The sequence below is a fragment of the Macaca mulatta genome, chromosome 9 (assembly GCF_049350105.2).
Source record: "Macaca mulatta isolate MMU2019108-1 chromosome 9, T2T-MMU8v2.0, whole genome shotgun sequence".
NCBI classification, from domain to species: Eukaryota; Metazoa; Chordata; class Mammalia; order Primates; family Cercopithecidae; genus Macaca; species Macaca mulatta.
In genome coordinates this window covers 124,958,217-124,979,655 of record NC_133414.1, presented here as the reverse complement: position 1 = coordinate 124,979,655, position 21,439 = coordinate 124,958,217, and the positions used below count along the sequence as shown (strand labels likewise).

The window sequence follows — 21,439 nt, the reverse complement described above, 5'->3', positions numbered from 1 at the left end:
TCGAAGGCTATTTGTTCTGACTTTGCTGTAGCAAAGGAGTTAGCCTAGCCACCAGGAGTGGGAAGGCTTCAGTGTGCCCTGAGCCGAGGCTGTTGGGTTGGGGGAGTCGTGGCTGGGATAACTAGAAGGGGGCATCCTATCTAATTGGTTGGGGTGCACATTTGGCTTTCTCTGGTTGGTCCTAAGTAGGAAATGGAGACGAAAATGAGGGAAGCTGTCAGCTGTTAATCAAGTCCTGGCCATTTAGGGCAGAATGTGGCAGGGGTTATTGTTTAGTTTCTGGATTTCACCAGAGATAGCAGCCTGGCTTCCTGGGTTGTTTATGTAGCTAAGAGGTTGGTTTCCTGGCCAGGTTGCTGCAGACCGTGAGGCAGAGTCCTGTTTTGATATACAGCCTGGCCCTCCTCCACTTGTGTATCCAGTCTCTCAGCTCTTTATCCTCACAGCAGTCCAACTTACAGATGAGGAAACTGAGTCCCAAAGAAGTCCAGGAGTGTGCCTGAAGCCCCTCAGCTGTACTGGGTATGTGGAGTTGGGCCGTTCTGATCTACACCAAGCTGCCTGTCACCACTCATCCTTTATCCCCTGCAAGCCCCACCCCATTGAGATGGTCCCACTGACAGCAGGATGGTAGGTGTTCCTCCCTCCTGAGAGGAAGGTGACCCTGCTTTGCCTTAGGGTACTAGGTCTGGCAAATTATGATGGGGGAGGGGGAGTGGAGGTAGGAGTAGGGGTGCAGTGAGAAGGAGAGACTCCTGGGCTGCCCCCCAGCAGCAGTGCCTCTATCTCAGAATAACCCTTCGGGGCAGCAGGGAGCACTTTGGATCATCCCTGAGAGCCCACCCTTGTCTCTCTGATTCCATGTTTGTCTCCCTTTTCATCTATGCTCCCTCCAACCCTCCCAACCAGCCAGTGGTCCTTGAAAAGCTCAGATGGCATCACTCACACCTTCCCGGGCCACCTCCCCAAGTAGCTTCGTTCCTGCCTTCAGCCCTTTGCCCTGGCCTTTCCCTCTGCCTGGAACTCCCCACTGGGTTCCTCAGCTTTTTTCAGGACTCAGCTCAGGTGTCACCTCCTCCAGCTCAGCAGCTGCCCCTGCAGGCCAGGACCCCACCCCCATCACTGTCACGGTGCTTCTCACAATGGGAAATGACAAAGGCTCACGATGGTTTGTGGGTTGTCAGAGCCTCTGAGGACCGAAATGTGCTTGCCCTGCCAGGGCTCAGGAAATACCCTGTGAATGGATGAATGAGTGAGTTTCGACTCCTTCCCCAGTGTCTGCTCTTCCTGCTCTTGAGACGAGGCTCCAGCTCCATCCCTGACCCGTGAGCAAGGGAGGGGCAACCAGCAGAACCAGCCTCAGTGGCTGCCTGTGGCCCCTCCTTGGGCTGAGCTGCGAGATGACCCAGCCAGCAGCCCTCAGGGGAGAAAGTGGGGTTCTTGCATCAGCTGCAAACTCTGCAGGCTGCGGGACTGACTGGATCTGGTCAAATGCTGGTGGCAACCCTCCAAAGTCAGTATCACCATCATCCACGTTGCTGGTGACCAAGCGAGGCTCAGGGAGGTTAAGGAACTTGTCTGAAGCCCCCAGCTAGGAGATGCAGGATCGTGATTTCACCCAGATCTGACAACCTTTAGAGCGGTGCACTTCCACGGCACCAGATGCCTGGAAGCGCAGTGAGCTGGCCCGTGACCGAGGCCTGCTCCTTCTCTGCATCCCCTGCTCCTCCAGCGTCTTCTGTGCCCCTGTTCTTGCCCTTCAAGTCACCTGGTACCCACAGGCAGGGGCAGCGAAGGGTCTCTGAGTTCCTTCCCATCCTGCCTACTCCCTTCCTGCCCTATGTTACTAAGAAGAGGGGGTGTCCTGATGCTTTCAACAAAATATTGGACACACGAAATACAAATTAGTCTAGGGGAAAAAATCGGATACAGGATCATTCCCAGTTGTAATCTACACCATATATGACATAATGTGCAGCGCATAAGCACTTTTTACTTTTCAGTAACTCAAATTTGCTTCCTAACAGGCACATGCACTGGTGTTTGCCCAGTCTGTGCAGAAGGCTCTGCTCCCAGGTCCCTGGGACCCCCTAGTAGCCACCTGCAGTCAACTCTGGCTCTGGCCCCAGGAGGACCCGAGGCCTGTCCCTGGCCCTTCCTGGGGCTTGGCCCCACCTACCTGGGGCTGTCTTGGGAGTAGAATGCACAGAGCCGGGGGAGCACCTGCCTTGTGGGCTTGGCCCAGCCCTCTTGGGGTCTTTTCCTCCCAAGTCACGTGGGCAGAGGGAGACGCACTCAGTACCAGGCCAGGACATTGAGCTGTGTGCCTGGGCCTTCGCACTGGCCTCGGTCCTGAATAGCAGCATGACTTCGGCATCCTGACCTTCGTTTCCCCATCCGAAAATGGAGAACATGAAGGTTCCTGCCTCCTAGGAGGGCCATTTTGAGGATTAATCGGATGATACAGGTCAAACCCTTGGCCCAGGCCTGGATTGGGCTGGGTACTCCCTCCTTCCCCTTTTTTACTGTCACCCAAAAGTGGTTTCATTTCGTGACTGTGAGGCAAACCAAATTCAGATGGCTGATCTGACCCTGGCGCTTCAAAGACATCACCGAAGTCTCCCTATAAAGCCCAAATAGGACTTCAGGATTGCCTGTGGCTAGGAATTACCTGTATGTCTCTAGGGACACGGCTGCCTGCCCTATGTTCCCAAGACCCAGGAACTGTTCCTGGGGAGCCATTCAACCCCAAGCCTTCCAGACCAAGCCCTCCCATCTTGCACATCAGCAAATTGAGGCCCAGTGGGCCACTGACTTGCTCAGGGTCACATGTCTGGGATAGAGCCTGGAGCAGAACCAAGGATTCCTGAGGCCCTTAGGAGGGCAGGGCTGTCTTCATGTCAGCTGCAGCTCTGATTGAGCTGTGGAGGAGGGTTCTCACGCAACCACGCCTGGAAATCAGGCAGGCTGAGGAGCAGCAGGGGTCATGGCCTTCAGGATCCACATCAGCAGGACAAGAAACGAATAGGTGGGTCATTGTGACATCCTTAACCACCCACCCTACGTCTTCCATCCCCTCCCCTTCCCAGGATTTTTTTTTTTTTTTTGAGATGTAGTCTCGCACTGTCACCCAGGCTGGAGTGCAGTGGCACAATCTTGGCTCACTGCAACCTCCGCTTCCTGGGTTCAAACAATTCTTCTGCCTCAGCCTCCCAAGTAGCCAGGATTATCAGGGACGCACCACCACGCATAGCTGATTTTTGTATTTTTAGTAGAGATGGGGTTTCACCATGTTGGCCAGGCTGGTCTCAAACTCATGACCTTGTGATCCGCCTGCCTTGGCCTCCCAAAGTGCTGGGATTACAGGCGTAGGCCACCACTCCCGGCCCCTTCCCAGGATTTTGATCTCCTTTGACTCCTTCTCCTGCAGTATTGGCTCCCAGTCCTGAGCTCCGAAGTAGCTCTGAAGCTCCTTGGAGGGATAGAAGATGGAGTCAATTCCTTTGAACAATGTTTAACTTGAAGCCACTGCATTCTTCCGAGACGGTTTATTTACCTTGAGGTAGAAACGACTGGTAGCAGCTTGGAGTATGGTTTCTACATTAGCTCAGGAGATAAAGTCAGGATCATGGAGTCCACAGATGGGCCTGAAACCATGGATTCCATACCCCTGCTCTCCCCACATCATGCTCCAACGTCCCATCCATACACAGTCACTGCCTTTCATTTTGTAGCTGAAATTAGACTCCCCTTTTAGGTCAACCAGAGGAGAAGACAGATTCACGTCCTACTATAAGTGGCCTGATTCCAGTCTTGGAGTCAGGTTAGTTTATGCTGAAGCCCCCAACTAAGCTTTGACATACAGTTACAAGAGAAAACGGAGGGAAATTTGCTATGAGGTAGCGGAGAGGAAAGGTGAAGTTCTCTTTTATACTATAATATTGGAGAGGACAGCATGTGAAGGGGCATGGACTGAGAATCAGGAAACAGCTGTTCTATTCTTGGCTCTGCAAGTAGCTTGCTGTGTGCCCTCGGGCAGGTCACTTCCCCTCTCTGAGCCTCAGTTTCCTCATTTTATATAACCAAATGAAGGATCTTCAAGGTTCTTCCTTTCAGTTCTAAAGAGTTCATGATTCTAGCTGGGTCTCTGGCTATGGGTGAAGAAATCAAAGACTTAGTTTCATTTCATAACTTGCGCCCCTCAGCACTTCCCAGATGGGGCTGGGAACAGGACCAGGCATTCACTGACGAAACTAATCTGAGTTTCAGGGAGGTGACTGCAGCCTCGGCTGTTGGAAACCTCACCCAGGAAGAGGGCAGTGCCGGACGCAAGCTGGACAAGAGCTTAGTTCTCCCACCCCAAGGGCTGTGATTGGTGTCCAGGCAGCCGATGTTTATTCAGACTGGAGCTTTGGCCTTTGCAGGCTCAAGTGTCATTAGCTGCTGTTTTTGATCAATGGGAAATAGTGAAAGCAACAAATAATAATGTCCATTTGTGGGCGATTTCAGTCATTTGTGGCATTTAGTTAGCATAATTGACCTGAACTGGAACTTTTCCTCCACCTGAATTTAAAAATACATTACTGCCCCCCTACCCGAATACATCTGAGAAATTTTCTTTTTTTAATGAGGTTTTAACTAAAGCCTAATATCAAAACACCATATAATACTTTTATCTCATTGAAGACATTTGATGCTTATTAAAATATTATTGCTTTAAGGCTTATTTTGATTTTTTGCCCAAGAGTCTGTGCAGAGCCTTGCTACTCAGATAATAACAAAGAAACGTTAAACATGAAAAAAACACATGAAAGGTAATATGTTCCCCATTAGTCCCAGTATCATTTCCCCAGGATTACTGCTTTCCAAATATAGCATTAGTTTAAAAATAAAAGGCCGTTTACAGTAACGGGACACTTGGTACTACTTTGCAGTACGTGGGCCCTCCAAGGGGCTTGTACAGCAGCTTCATTAAGCGAGAACTGCGGGGGAGAGGGCTGGCTTAAAACAATCGCAGCATGCCTCCTCAAAGGCCCCCCAGATAGGCCACCTACCCTGACCTGAGGCCCGTGTCTAACAAGCTCTTAATTCTCTTTTTCAGAACTGCTTTTTCGTGCATTGTTTCTTCTGGAGATGAGACCATTTTGGAAACTGACAAGTAATCAATTGGCTGCCACCGGGGAAGAGAAGCGACATTCTGGAGCTCCGTGTTCTGGCCTCATGGGTCGGGCTGTGGCTGCCATCCATGTGAGAGGGCTCCTTTTGGCTTTGGGAGGTCTCTTTTGTCTTGGGAGATCCAGGGCAGCAAGCCCCAGATGAGATTTATGTCAGTCGGGAAGCGCACAGGCCCTGTGTCTAAGCATGGTTTATTTGACTCAGACATGCCATTTTTGTTTTCTTTTTTGCTGGGCACAGCTAAAGTCCATTTTCAGTTGGATAAATTAATCTAGCTAAGGGACAGAACAGTCATGTACATAGAAGGGCTCTCTCAAGTGGCAGGGAGGGCCACTCCAGTTTGCTTCCCTGTGGCCCGTGTAGAGCACCCACCGGAAGCTGCCAGCCCGCTGAAGGCCCCTGAAGAGACTCATGTTGCACATTTGCTATTTTAGTCCAACAATGCAGGCCCCTTCCGGTTTCAGGAGCTGGTCTCCTGGCACTCAGCAAACGCCCAGCTTCAAGAGGCCTCAGAGAGCCCGGGGAGCGAGCTTCCAGCCTGAAGGGAGGGAGAAGCTTTCCTGATTTTAAATCCTCAACTAAATGCCAGCCATATCTTGTTGTCAGCAGAGAGAGGAGATCAAGAGGGAGCGATGGAGGAGAATGGAGAGGTGGTAACAAGAGCTGAAATTTATTGCCTGGTGGCTTATATTCTCCCCAGGCGCAGGTGGCACTGTCCACTGGGCAGGGGGTCTGCGGTACCATGAGAGGGTTCTTTGCATGGAATCAATCACAGGTTGGTCGGGGGCTAGGGATGGTGTCTCTCTGGGAAGCATCCCATCTGACTGTCAGAATTGTGACCTTGTTTGGCCTCATCTGGTTTGTGCTCTGGATGTTCTCAACTCGTCTTTCTAGCCAAGAATTGCTTATTCCCATCCGTATTCCTAGACTAGTGGCTGGCACAGAGCAGGCATCAGCTCACTTGAACTAAGAGAACAAGCTCCCGTGGGTAATGTCTCATGAACAGACCAGAGACTGGGGCAGGGGTGTGGCCTGGCCGAGGCTGGTGGCCTTTGTGAGGGCTGTGATGGGCGTCCATTCACTGAGCACTCACTGCTGTCCAGGTTCTGAGCTGCATGTGCCACATGGATTCTGTCATCTGATCCTCACGCCACCTCCGTAACTTGGTAATGTTACTATGACAAACTTGCAGGGAAGGGAACGAGGTTCAGGGAGGTGCATTAACTTGCTTAGGCTCACCCAGCCAGAGAGCAAGCAGCAGTCTGGCTTGTGGCCCTGAGCCTCCACCACCTCTCTTATCTCTCATTGGCTCACAGTCCTGAGCTCCGAAGTGGCTCAGAAGCCCCTTGGAGGGATAGAAGATGGAGTCCATCCCTTTGAACAATGCTTAATTTGAAGTTACTGCATTTTCCCAAGAATACTCCTTCTTTGGGAGCTGAAGATCAGTGTTACAGGGATTGAACATGGCACCAGTAGGCCCTGAGTACTCTGCCTCCCAGCACTTTGATGCCCCAAGGAGAAATACAGCATCAGCCCCAGACATGATTCCTGCCCTCCAAGAGCAGTCATGGGTGGAGAAAGAAATGACTAAGGGCCATATTAAATGGCTCAAAGAGTGGGATAGCTGCAAAGGAATTTGCATCGTAACAAAGAGGAGCTGAGACTCACCTTAGAGATCACAGAGTCTTTATCGTTAATCTACAGATGGGAAAGTAAGGGTATAAAGAAGGAAAGTGACTTGTCCAAGGTTATCCAGCTAATTCAGAGGCAAAACCAGGGCCAGAACTTAGGAGTCTTCACACCCCTACTCTCCGATTCACTCCTCTGCTTGGTTCCTTAGTAGTCAGCGAGGCGGTGGGGAGAATGATGGTCAGGAAAACAGGGACTGGGTGGAACCTTGAAGGAGTATGCAGGGTACTGGAGAGGGGTATGAGGATGCTCTAGGTAGGGGAAGAGGTATGCAGGTGATGTGGGATGTGGGACATGGGAGGCTAGGGGTTAGATGGATTGCACCTACTAACTCCACTCTTTCTGATGAGTAGAGGCTGCAGGAGATGCTGAGAGGAAGAGGATTCTGAAGTCGAAAGAGCCAGGATCGATTAGCAATGTCTGTCAGGAGCATGGGGAGGGGAAGGAGAGGACCTCTTGCCACATGCCTGTCCTCCCTGGCATAAGGCATGCTTAAAGTGCAGTAACATGTGAACTCTTCTGATCCACTGACAGGTCTTGACCAGGGCTGGGGGACGACTCTGTTATCGATTAATTTGTTTTTCATGGACAGTTTCTTGCTCACTCAGACTCACCTGGTGCTGTTATCAGCAGATCTCTGCATCTATTCCATGGACCCATCACCTGCCAAAGCCCCACTGCCCGCCCTGCAAGGGGAGGCACCAGGTCTAGCAGAATTACTGCAGGGCCAGGGCTGGGAGGCAGCTGAGCTACAGAGCTCCACAGGCCCACGGAAGAGTCTCTTGCATTTCAAATGGGCTCCCATGGCCATTGCTGAGAGAGGCCACATTTCTGCTGAGTGAGAGTCAGTTCAGGCTCTGCTCACCTGTAATGAGTGAGATTCTTCAGGAAACATTTCCATATTGGATGCAGGGGCCACCCAGATAAGGGAAGAGGACAGTCTGAAAGCCAGAGGTTATGACTTTTGATCTAAGTCTCAGCTTTGAAATATTCACAACTCCCCTGGAACCAACTTGGGTCAGTGCCGCCCTTCATTCTTCTGAGAAAGAGAAAAAGTAAGTCTGATGTGGATGCGCTGCTGGACAGCGTGGTGGGCAGGGCCCCTTTGGCTAAAATGGATGAAGTGCAGGAGAGAGCAGGAATGCGTAGAGGCCCAACGGGGTGCAGGCAGGGTAGAAGCCTCCATGGGATAAATGATACGCGGGCCCTCTCCATCCAAACTAAGAGCCCACCAACAGCCCTGGCCTGGGCAGAATGAGACTTTCAGGGTCAGAGGTCTTCTTCACATTTTACGTGTTGTATTTTCCCCCAGCTTGTGAGTGTAATCTGACCTACCAGCGTGTAAGGCTTTGGGGGTTTTGAACTTGCCCTACATCAAATACACCCCCTCCTCCACTAGGGAGAAGACCAGCCACTCTCTGCCTCAGACTCGGCGGGCATTTGATTGTCTAGAACACATCAAACAGCCTAAGTCTCCCTTGTAAAAGTTTTACAAGAAAATCATTGAAGACCAGCCGAGCTATCCTTTTTCTCTCCTCCTCCTTAGATTCCAAACCCAAGCCGATATTCTCGATTCCCACACTCTGGTGTCGGCCGGCAAGAGCGCGGGGCTGTTGAGTGTGCAGCGGCTGAAACCTCTGCCTCTGGATCATTAGACTTGCAGCCCACGGCTTGTGGGATCTAGTGATTTGGACATATTTTATTTAACCAGCTTAGTAAAAGGTAATATTCAGCAGCTGTGATCTATAGCAGAATTACAATTTTCAGGGTCAAGGAGGGATTTTGATATTAGGAGGTTGGGCAGAATTGCTATGAAATCTCATGAGCTGTCTTTAAAAATAAATGAGAAAATAGGTTATCCAAGAGTCATTGTAAGGGAAAAATCAATAGGCAGTGTCTATTCACTTGGGCTATCAAAATCCTTGAAATTTGAACAAAAGTTTTACGTTTAGTGTACTGTAGGTTTTGAAATGTCAGCGCTGGAGGCTCGGCGGGTACCAATTCATTGTGCTATGCATCCAAACAAGATTAGCCTTGTGAAGCTGCTCAGCTCCCTCTTAAAATGGGGGAGAATCTTGGTGACCAAATTAGACAGTAAAAGGACACGCCTGGTGAATACCATTTCCTCCAAGGCAGCAGTCTGCCCACAAACACTTGAGAAGCACCTGATGTGCCAGGAATATTAGCTCAGGTGTGGCTGGCGGCCCAGCGCCTCTTCCCAGCCCCACCTCTTGTCCGGGAGGAAAGTGGATCCCACATGTCTTCTCTCCCACACCATGCACAGTGCTCAGGCTTTTGGATGGGGACAAACGATAATTAACAGAGAACTTGCTGGTGGTGAAGTTTTGGCTGAGCAGGTTGTCTGAAATAATAGAAGTTCTCTCCCATTCATTCATTCAATAATCTACTGAGAACCCACTATGTGCCACTCTCTTCTGGCACCAAACGATGGAGAAATAAAACAGGTTTTGTACCAGCCTTCACCGAGCATGCAGACTAACTGGGGAGTGCATATTAGAAAAAAAAAATTCTCTACAAAAAAATACAAAACTTAGCCGGGCATGGTGGCCCGCGCCTGTGGTCCCAGCTTCTCGGGAGGTTGAGGTGGGAGGATCACCTGAGCCTGGGGGGGTCGAGGCTGCTGTGAGCCGTGATCGTGCCACTGTACTCCAGCTTGGGTGACAGAGACCCTAACTACAAGAAAAAAAAAATATATATATATATATAGCCATGATCGTGCCACTGTACCCCAGCTTGGGTGACTGAGTGAGACCCTGTCTACAAGGAAAAAAAAAATATATATATATATATATGAATGAGGGTTTTAGGGATGGTGCCACGTGGAGCTGGGGAAAAATGTGAAAGTTGAAGCTAATGCCTGAGTGAGATGGAGGAAACAGCAGTATGTTAATGAAAATTAGTAACAGACATTCCAACCGCTTTCTCCATCTCCTCGGTTTTAGGAGTGATTTCTCCCGGTCCCCACAGCCTAAGTGATCCACATAATGTGGATGATGGACATGAAAGAATAAACACAGGAATAAATACTGGAGTATGTATTATGATAAGGAAAAAGGTAGGTTGAGGAAGAATCAGGGGGACCTTCTTGAGATTGGAGGAGGGTTCAGGGAAGGCTTCTGCGATGGTGTATGTAACCTGAGACAGGGCAGGTAGCAAGAGCTAGTCAAGGAGAAGAGGGAAGGGGAGGAGAACGTTCCAGGCAGAGGCTCTGAGGGGAGAAAGAGTTTGCAGTGTTGGAGGGAGAAAGGAGTGAGGGAAGTGGAGTGGAGACAGGAGGCGGGGAGAGATAAAATGCCTGACCAGGGGCAGGCGTCAGGTCAAGCAAGGCTGGACGGGCCATGGGAAGGAATTCTGATTTGAAAGGCTATGCCAAGTCAGAGGCTTTTGAACCAGAAGGCTCTATGATCTGATTTTCATTGTCAAATTCTCACCCTGGCTATTGTGAGCTTGGACAACCTACCTACTAGAAGTGGGGAGAACAGCTTGGAGGCTACGGCAGGTGAGAGGTGGCAGCTTGACCAGGGTGGAGGAGAATGGACTAGGATTCTACCAGTGTTCCTGGGAGAGCACAGGTGAGTTATTTCTTCTCTACTTCCCTTTTAATTGCCCCTCAGCAGTGGATTATTCAAGAACCACTAGTGATCCAGGGGTCCAGGATTTCATTAGGAGTCAAGCGTTGTGCACAGACTGAATAACTAACTACATTCTGCATCCCTCACTTTTCACATTCCCACAGATGCTGTTATGAGTTCACTGAAAAGCATCTCATCACAGCATTTATCATTTCTCATAGTCTCCCTTTTCTCAATCAATAGATTATTTATTTTTATTTTTTTGAAACAGAGTCTTGCTCTGTTGCCCAGGCTGGCATGCAGTGGCCCAATGTCAGCTCACTGCAACCTCTGCCTCCGGGGTTGAACTGGTTCTCCTGCCTCAGCCTCCTGAGTAGCTAGGACTACAGGTGCCTGCCACCATGCCCCGCTAATTCTTTTTGTAGTTTTAGTAGAGATGGGATTTCACCATGTTGGCTAGGCTGGTCTTGAACTCCTGATCTCAAGCAATCCACCTGCCTGGGCCTCCCAAATGGCTGGGATTATAGGCGTGAGCCACGGTGCCCAGCCAATGAATAGATTTTTAAAAATCAATGTTTCAAATGTGTCCTCAAATTTCCTTCAGGATGCCGTGTCCTGGACATTAGGTAGGCTCAAACCAGCATAACCGACCAAGACTGTCTGCCTTACCTTCCAGGTCTCTCTGTGACTGAGTTCCTATAGCAGTTAATTGCCAGGGAACTGCTGGGTGTCCCTTAGTACCCTTGAGCTTTGGGGAAAGCAGAGACTCAGTTTTGTGGTTCAAATGTTACCTTCATGATCCTGTGCCATGTCTAATATTTATTGTTTTTTTTTTTTTTGAGACCGGGTCTCACTATGTTGCCCAGGCTGATCTTGAACTCCGGGGCTCAAGCAATCCTCCCACTTCAGCCTCCCAAAGTGCTGGGATTACAGGCATGAGATACCATGCCCAGCGCTATTTATTGTTAAAAAATAATTTTAAAACATTTTAAAAATGAATTTTTTAAATAATGAAGAAATAAATATCTTTCTACCATTAAAGTGTTCTTCCACATACCGTGTGCTAACTGACTGTGCCACTGGAGCTACGGTATGGAATTAAGGCATTCTTTAGGCATCTGAAGCCCAGAATCATGAGGAATCCGTACATACACAAAAAACCCCAAAACACCAACAACCCCCCCAAGCAATATTTGTCTGCCCTGTTACTGAGCAACACATTTAATCATGATGAGTGTGATGGTTTGCCCCGTGCCTGGGGGTGATTTCCACGGCCACCTAATGGAATCTTCATATCAGCCCTTGGGTGGAGTGCTATTTTCTCTGCTTTACAGTCGAGGAAACTGAGGCTCAGTGAGGAGATCAGTAGGTTATCCAGGCTCACCAGTGAGAGAATGAGAGCTCAGACCCAAGTCTGTGATTGCTCTGTAATGCCATATTTCTGGGAAATTAAAGAAAAACAAAACCTGCATTCAAAAACAACCTTGAATATTATCTTTCCAAGTTTCATCATTTAAAAAAATGACAGCATCTAATTCACAGTCCAAAAACTGTAGCAGAGCACTGAACTGAAGATTTTGAACTAACCGCCAATTAGAAAGGAAATGGAAGTAAGAGAAAGAATTCAAATGGAAAAGATGGGAATAGCCGACTTTGGAATTAGGTATTTTATTTAACTCATCAAATAATACAAGTTATTCCAGGAAACAACAATCAAAATGTATTACTTGTACTAACGATATGTAGAGCCACATTTCCAAGAAATCTAATGAAAATAAATTACTTGGTGGAATACAGCAAATAAATAGATTTTTTTTTTTTTTTTTTTTTTTTTTTTTTTTTTTTTACAAACAATAACCCTGTGAATATTAGAAAAAACATGTGAGGGTTCTGGGGAAGGTGCCACGCGGTGCTGGGGGAAAATGGAACTTGAAGCTAATGCCTGAATGAGATGTAGGAAACAGCAGCACGTCAACAAAAATTAGTAACAGACATTCTAACTGCTTTTCTCCATCTCCCCGGTTTTAGGAGTGACTTCTCCCATCCCCGCCGAGAGAGGCTCCAAGTACTGCTCCTGACACCCACAGCCTAAGTGATCCACATAATGTAATCGCACCATCATTAGGAACCATGAAATTGCAATTCCTCGGGGAAGGAGTGCGATCGCTCAGTTACACGGAGAAGAGCGATTAATTAGCCGATCTCAGTTTAATGTGACTATGTACTACACGAGTTCTAATCCCACTCTGGAGCAGCTCTCGGGCCTAATGAATTATCTCTAGGAAGCTGAGCTGGAGCCAGAAGACATCACTCAAAATGAAATAAGATAAAAAGCCGAAACTTTAACATGATATTGGGAAAAAGCTGTAGAAACCAAACGGGAGTCACCTAATTTTTCCTGATCCTGAAATGACACTATTAAGTATGAAATCTTATATTTAGACTCTATTTGAGGCAGCTTGATCCAAACTGACTCATTCATTCATACATTCCATAAGTGTTACCTTAAAGTGCAGTATTACTTTTCACAGAACGTGATGGGATGTTACTTTAGACCCATTTTGGGGCAGTTGCATCCTCAGACATCAGACAAAGCAGATCGAAGGCTGCAGGTGGAACCTCCGTGAGGGTGGCTTAGAAAACAGTTCTGAAATGGGGATGCCTTGTTCCTGGAAACCTCAGTGGATCAGGATTTTTACCTTTCCCAAGAGGATGATGTCTCTAAACCCAAACGTAGTTGGCACCCACCCTCCTTGGTACTGGCACCTTTGTACTGAGCTCCCAAATCCTAAACCTCACCTGAAACTCAAATGGATGGGTGCAGGTATTGAGGACTGGTCTTTGCACACCGTAAGACCTCAGCTCTCTGGCCGACTAGTCTTTCCATTTCACACCTTGCTTGGATTCCAAATTAAATCTCTCTGGGTGCTTATACCTCTGTTCTGTATTGATGGGGCTGCTTTTAGACTGGGGCTTCATTTCTAGGGCAGAGCACCTAGGGAGAGGAATACATGGGAGAGAGACTGCCTTGCCCATGGTGGCTAAACCTACATGAGGGGACTGAAATCACTTTGGATGCCAGTCCAGCTCCCTTTTTAAGAAAAATGGGCTTGTGGTTCCAAGGCTGAGAGCTGGCACCACACACTGGTTTCTAAATCTCTGTCCTGGATTTTATCCAAGTGCATGTTCCTAACGTGCCCGTGAGCAGGAGGGGCAGGCGCAGTGTTCATGATCTAGTTTACCGATAGAGAACTAAATGCCCAAGAGGGTAGGTGGCTCACAGGCAGGACTGGCTACATAATTTTCAGGACCCACTACAAAATGAAAATGTGGGGCCCCTTGTTCAAATAGTAAGAAAACATGCTTTTTGCTTTCTTCCCCAGTCTCATTTTCAACTTGTCATGGTGTTTTAAATTTGCTAGTTAATGCCATTCTAAGTAAAGTCAAAATTTTAAATTATTAGCATGACTTTTACCATTCCTCTTTACATTGTGCAATGCCAGTTTCAAATGCAAATATCCGAATATTGCATGTGGAATTAGCAAAGCGGCACACTGTATTTCACGGTTCTCTCAGGAGGATGCCTTGACCTGGCCAGAAGAGACAAATGACTCCAGAAGGTTGAAAGAAGGGAGGGTCCTCTCAGGCATGGAGATGACCCCATGGGGTGCTCCCTAGACATGAGGGTTCTCCCGGGGGAGTGCAGACCCCCAAAGGCACCCTGGTGACTTGGGGAACACACGAACACTTGAACCCATCTTCTGGCTCCCTTTCCTGTGAGCTGCTGGGCCCACATGTTGTGCCCCAGGCCTAGGGCAGGAGGTTGAGCCAGGCATCCTCCCACAGGCTCCTGCCCCAACCCACAGCAGACGGGCAGCCCCCAGAGTCACTACAAATTTCGTACCAGGACACACGAGGTGCTGGATCTGGGGATGCTAGGGGCTCACCCCCGCAGAGTCCTGCACTGAATGTGCCCCAGGCTGCCAGCGCAGGATGGGGACTGCTGCCACCATGCCCCACTCTGAGATGCTGTGGGGTGTGCTTGCTCCCCTCCCCCACAGGGTGTGCCTGTGCCAGGTTGGGGGCAGGTTGGCAGTGGTTGCTGGGTGGGAGGCAGGGAGGTAGAAGCTGAGTGGAGCTGGAGCTGGGGGGGCAGACGGGCAAGCAGCTGAGAAGCAGATCCTGGACACAGGGAGATGGGAGGCTCCACCTCCCCAGTTCACAGTCCACTGTCCCATTGGACTTCACTTACAAAACCCAGTGACAAAGATAAAATTATTAAGAATTTGAAGACAGTGACTGCAGAGCCTTATTTCCCAAGCGTGGGGCCCTTCTGGGCACAAAGCCCTGTGTACCTGTACCGGTCACACACCTGTGACACCAGCCCTGCATCCTGGACCACTTACAAGCTCAGCTTACCAAGTCTCCTGGTCTTCTAGAAGGTTCTACAAACCACCGGCTGCCATCTTAGCCTTTGGCTCTTACTTTGTTGGGAAGGTTCCCTCTGCACTGCCATGGAAGGCTGGGAGCTAGCAGAGACCTACCTTCCTGAGAGATTTTCTAGCCCAGCTTTCCCATTTTGTGGATGAGGAAACTTGGGCCTGGAGCAGGGTATGACTGGCATATAAGGCCACACATCTGGCCACTGGCACAGTAAGGTCTAGAGCCCCGAGACCTGAGGCCCAACTTGGCATGAAAGATGCCAGACTCTGGGAAGAGACCAGAGCCCCACTGGTATCCCTGCCACACTGTTCCTTGCTGTGACTGTACTCCAGCCACAGCCATCTGGACCCAGGAGTGGTGTCCGAGTTCCCCTCCAGTTCTAAGTTGCATCCCCTTAGCATCAGTAGCCGACGCTCAGTGTCATGGTGGGGCTATCATAGCCCACAGGGATAAAACTGAGGGTTTTTTTGTTTGTGACAGAGTCTTGCTCTGTTGCCCAGGCTGGAGTGCGGTGGCGCGATCTCGGCTCACTGCAACTTCGGCCTCCCAGGTTCAAGCGATTCTCCTGCCTCACCCTCTCGACTAGCAGAGACTACAGGCATGCGCCTCCATGCCCAGCTAATTTTTGTATTTTTGTAGAGACAGGATTTCACCATGTTGGCCAGGCTGGTCTCGAACTCCTGACCTCAAGTGATCCGCCTGCTTCGGCCTCTCAAAGTGCTGGGATTACAGGTGTGAGCCACTGTGCCCAGCCGAAAATTGAGTTTTTCTGTACGTGTCGGTTTAATAAAAAAGTAACTGGAGAACTTTAGCACCAAGAGTGTGAAGGCCAACACTACTGAGGAGACCCCCGGCTCTGGCTGGGCCACAGCCCTTTTGAGCCTGACGGGACGAAAGACCCAGCCTGGAGCTGCTGGGCAGTGGGTGGGGATGAGGCGGAGAGGATTCGAGACAAAAGTTCCAAACCCTGGTGCTGTTTGAAGCTCCACTTCCTGGTACAGAGGAAAGGTGTCTTACTAGAGGCTGAAGGCATGGAATCTACTCCTGTACCTGGAACCAATCTGCTAGGTGACCTTCAGCAAATCTTGTCCCCTCTCTGAGCTCCCATTTCCCCATCTGAAAATCAACAGGTAGGCCACAGTGGCCCCCTAGGGCCCGCAAAGCTCAAACGTTTTATAAATCTGAGCTCCTGGTTGGCCCACCCCACCGCCAAGGTGGCTAGCACTGAGCTCAAGGAATGCCGATCCACGCTTCCTCATTTCAAAATGCTGCTCTTTCCAGCTCTGTGGGCTTCATCTACCCCACAAAGGAGTTCAGAGAGGCCATCCAGAGGCGGAACATGCGGTTGCATTTGCTGGGATGCCTGGGCTCCTCTGTCCCTGAATGCCATGCACCCAGACATCAAAGTTTCTCTGCTGTCTGGGGGAGGATGGTGCGGGAGGAGGACCAAATCAGCCACGCGCCCCAATCTGGATTCTACTTCTATTTTCCCCTTTCCGCATGGGGGACAGAGAGAGGAGAAGAAGGGGAGAGAAGCCTTTGAAAATGTCTGCTGCTCCATTTCCTCCCTGTTCACTGCTCTCTGCTTAGCAATTCACCTCGCCGGCGGGCCCAGTGACACTCCCGTGGTGCACCTCTTAGCCACTCGGCAACTTTTTTCCCTTTTATGATATTTTGGGCTCCTGATTGCCTGCCAAGTCAAACCTTTAACATTTAATAAGCAGGGGGAAAAAAATTCTTCAAGTCAGCCCCGATCTAAACGGTCCCCATTCCTATCCCTGGCCTCTCCTAGGCCAGTCCTGGACGTAGGACCAGTGCTGATGGGGACCTGCCCACCTGCAGGCAAGTGTCAGCCCTACTCAGCCTCAGCGGGGCTCCTTTGCTAATGCAGTCATGGGGACTGCAAGGAGGAATGAGCACACAGCATTGTCTACTTGGAGAGGATTTTGCCTGACAATTCACAGTGATGGGGCATTCATCTCAGGGGGTAGCGTGGAAGGGGGCAGAGGCACAGGCATCGCAATGTGATTTTGAGACCCCGAGAGTGACCTTGCCCGAGATTGGAGTCAGGATTCTGGAAATGAAAATAGTTTTCTGACTTGCAGTGCAGTGAGACTATCTTCCTTGTTTTCTTATCTGTCTTCTTCACCATGTGTCTTTGGGGCCTGGAACATAGTAGATACTCAATAAATATTGATTGAATGAATGAATAAATCTGCTTACACCTCTCATGCTTCAAACAGGGAAAGGCTGGATTATTTAGAAGTCTTGTCGGGGACAATAATGAAGTCATTGAAGCCCTCTAGTTCTCACTCGAGTTTCTCCCTTTCTTTAGAAATGCAGTGTAGAGCTCTGCAGGGGTGGGTGTGGATGAATGAGAGAAGATGGAATTGAGCGGAGAGTCTCTGACGGCCAGTGTCCCCTCTGTGCCAAGACCCCTGGATGTGGCAGTGTGGGGAAGGTCTGCTCAGGGCAGGAAGAATCCATTTTGGGTCCTCCCCCAAATGCCAAATTGTACGCTACATTGGATTTGGACTTCTTTCAGCCTCAGCAGGGCCAGAGGAGGGACACAATTTGCCTGCCCCCAGGGTTAGCTGTCCAAACTCCAACCCAGCCTCCCTGTTCTTTCTCAATCCTTCTCAGCCAGGGCATGGCCGTGGGACCTGCCAGGGGACCCTCGACCCATTATCTGCTCCTTGGCAGAGCCCATTCTCAGGCTCCCGTGTTTGCCTGCATGCAGCCCTGAGCCAGAACACAATCCTTAGAACAACAGGGGCCTGGCCAGGCAGTGGGCTTGAGGGCAAGGCTGAAGGCAGCTGATACGGGGCAACCTCCAGGGAGCTGCTCCCAGGGAACCAAGCCCCTCTTTCCTTCTAACCCTTCTCCCAAAGACCATCAGGCTCCCTCACGTAGTGGATCTGTCCTCCCCCAAACCCAAAATCTGCCCCCAGGAAATGGTCAGACAACTCACTCAGAGGGATCTGTGGCTGGTGGGACTGAAGCTGTCTAGGGAAAAATGAATCTGCATTTTTCCAGTGTTCCAGGGCAGAAATCACAGTACTGCAACTCTAGGGGTGGGGTTTCAGGCATCCACCGGCACGCAGGGTGTCACTGCGCAGGGGCCTGGCGTCCCTCAAAGGGTCAAGGCCTTGGCCACTTCCTGTGTCCAGAAGAGGTGCAAACACGGGAAGGGACAGTCTGGTCAGAGGCTCAGGGAGAGGGGCTGGCAGGCTTTGGTCTCTGCTGGTCTCCCAACCTGTGACTGATGCACCTCTGTTGAATTTTGCAACAGTCCCCATTCCCCAGGGAGGTGGTAAGTCCTAGCCATGTTCTCGGCTCCTCTTTTCCGATGGCATAAGACAGGGGAGAGTAACGGGAAAGTGTGGCACGGGATGCTGAAGTGCTTGTTGGCGCTGGGGGTATAACAGGGCCCCCACAGGTGTCAGTCCAGGATGCCTCTATGACCTGGGTCTTTGGCAGAACCTTCTGGGGAGAAGCTGGAGCGGGAGGATGTGTTCATTCTCAGCTCTGTGGGGCCTTGTCACGAAAAAACATTTCTCTCTAACTTAGGTGCTTTCCCTGGCAAAATAAGTGAAAAACAGAAAAGTTGCAGCAACGAAGTGGCACTGAGCTGGAGAGGGCCTGGGCTCCCCCAGGTATTGTCCCCTCCTGAACACACCTGGGGGAGGCCGGGGAAGTGGGAGGGGGAGAGGCGGCTGCGCTGAGCGGTGCTGGTCCTGCCCCCAGGAAAAGCCCTGGCCGTTCTCGGCGGAGCCGCGTGTGCAGCCAATCAATACGGCTTCGGAGCCGCTGAGCTATTATTCACGCCAAAGGGCCTTGTTTGGATGAAGGGAAGGAGGGGGTGCGCGAGTTCATGGAATAACAGTCCAGAGCTCTGCTTCCTGGCGATCCCCCCCTCTGTGATGCCTGTGTTCTTCATGTAGCATGAGTAACGAGCGATTCGGGATGAGGAATTGCTTTCCCCACGGCACGCTGGAAGCCCAGGAGCCACGGCCACAGGGGTGTGTGACTGGGGCAGGGGGTCCTGGAGAGATGCACTCTGCCTTTCCCCATCTTTAGCTCCTCCTGAAGAAGGGTAGTGATGAGCTCAGGGGGGCCTACTTGCCCTTGCTATCCCCTGGTGCTGGGAAATCCGTCCATCCCTCACTTGTCCACCCTCTGCTACCCAACCCCCAACACATCGTGACCCGTCCTGCCATCTTGCTTTTGCCCGGCTCACCTCTGGTAAGCTGGCTCCTTCTTACTGTGCTGGAATCCCAATGGAGACGGGACCTCACTCGGCACTCCCTGCGTCTGCCCTCATCCACAACAGGACACTAACCCTGGCTCAGTCACCCATTTCAGGAAGTCTTGGCTCCGGTGACACACTCTTCCTGCCTGGGCCTGGCTGCTCTCATCCATCTTGGGTGCAATACTTGTGGCTTCAGGAGCTTTTCTGAGCTGTCCACGTAGTCACCTGCCCTACTTAACAAAGACTGGCATCTGGTCTGAGAGCCACCTGACTGCTGACATTATGTGGCCAGCTTCTGGCAGCTGCCACTGGTCTGAGTCTGATGGGTCGCAGGCAAAGTGAAGCCACCAGAGTATTTCTCGGAGGCTAGTGTAGAGTTAGAGAGTTACAGCATAGGGTGAGGTCGAGTTTGAGCTAGTCTCAGGCAGGCCCTCAACCAGGGTCACTGGGAGTTGGACTGGGGATGGCTCATCACAGAGCCTGCCTGCCTTCCTTCCTTCCTTCCTTCCTTCCTTCCTTCCTTCCTTCCTTCCTCCCTCCCTCCCTCCCTCCCTCCCTCCCTCCCTCCCTCCCTCCCTCCTTCCTTCCTTCTTTCCTTCCTTCTTGGAAAAATGGCTCTGGGTACCTTTTCTGTTGAGGTGTGAAGTCCATCTCAAGGGGGACAGATTGTCATGTGGCTAATTTATCCTGGATTGAAAGGGAGGCTTGAGACCCTCCAAAGCCTAGCATGTCTGCTGTTCCTATGCCCATAGTAACGAAAGAGGCTTGAGGCCAGGTCTCACCTGGTTCATGTCTGCCAGGCAGGTACCTCCCACGCCACGGGTCCTGCAGGACTATCTGTCCTTGGGTGGGCGACGCTGAGAGATGCTACACTGAGCAAGGAACACGCACCATCTCTTCCCCTCACACCCATGGCGGAGCTACATAAGGGGCCTGGTCCCTCGGGGGTGGGAGAAAGGAACTTCCCATTCCCTGATATTGACCCAACACCCCTGCCCTGAAGTGTCAATGAACCAGGCCTCTGAGGGTGGCTTCCACAGTTATATAAACTCATCAAACAAACAGGCTAAGCAGACATACAGACATACAGACATGCAGACAGCAGCCATAGCATGGAGAAGGCCACTGGCTTCTGATTTAGGATGAGGATGATGGGGCTCTCTCCTCCCTGGCCCTTCAAGCTCATGGCCCATGGAAAAGAAGAGCAAGTCACAGGACAGAAGGCCCACCCCAGCCAAGTGTCTCCCCGTAGAGTATTAGGGAACGAGCTCCAGTTGACTGCACGGAGATGACCAAGACATACTCCGAATCAGACCCTTCCCAAACCAGCTGACCGGACACACATCTTCCTTTAAGACCTCTCTACTGGCTCTCCCGCCTGCCCACATCCCTGCAACCACACACTCAGCCAAAGGGGAAGGCAAGTGGCCTGGAGACTACGGACTCACAGTGGTTCCTTTGAAACCAGCGCTGACTACAACCAACCAACCAACAGAACTTGGCTCTGAACTTCCCCTCCACACACACGTTTCTCCCAGGAAAAGCCACCTCCACTCCCAAGCATGAAGTGCCTCACTAGGCGAGCAGTTCAAACCAAAGGGATGAGGAGATCATCACTTCTAGTCAATTCTCCACTACGTAGACAAACTGCTATAAATATTTATGATGGGAAATTTCATTATTTAAAAATTCTGCTCTAAATTTCCAGCTCACTCCATGAAGAACGCCTGCTGAACAGGTTGCAAATTAAGAACAATTATTTTTCTCTTCTGCATTTGAATATAACTTACAGCTAAAGTCATTTAAAGGGGTTAACATCAACCTTAATTAAATATTAAAGTGTGCCTGTACCTGCTGCTATTGTTACCCCTTCGAATAAGATATAACCTATTTTTGACAAGTTTTCATCTTTCTCTGTGGAAGACGCTACATGAAACCAAATCAGTGGCAAAGAGGAGAGTAATGAATAATCTATTTCATATTCCAACAGTACCCAGAGCTCGGAGTGGAAAAATATTCAGTCAGATGATGGCAAGAGGCTGCTGGGGTACCACATGACACAGCTAATGTTTAAATAATAATAATAAAAAAAAGCGATAAACAAATCATTAGCCCTTAACAGTTGTTTAATGCAATTTGTTAATGAACGTAATGGTGGGGACTAATAATGAAAGAAAATAAAAGCGTCTAAACAGGCGCCAAGTTGCTGGCAATGCGCAATTATTTCCTTGTCAAGTTTTTATGATTTAATGAGCCCCTCTGGGACTGACGGCTGTCAGTCAGTCGT

General features: G+C 50.1%; 1 protein-coding gene and 1 long non-coding RNA gene across 2 annotated transcripts in view; one reads left to right on the top strand and one right to left on the bottom strand.

Annotated features, from left to right (window-relative positions):
- Nucleotides 1–21,439, bottom strand: part of VTI1A (vesicle transport through interaction with t-SNAREs 1A) — a 397,110-nt gene that overhangs the window by 6,959 nt on the left and 368,712 nt on the right. The gene's annotated exons all lie outside the window — the stretch shown is intronic.
- Nucleotides 5,254–13,391, top strand: LOC144331349 (uncharacterized). The gene is made up of 5 exons (XR_013398417.1): nucleotides 5,254–7,919; nucleotides 8,411–8,586; nucleotides 9,828–9,940; nucleotides 10,332–10,457; nucleotides 12,486–13,391. It is a non-coding gene; the product is annotated as an uncharacterized LOC144331349 (long non-coding RNA).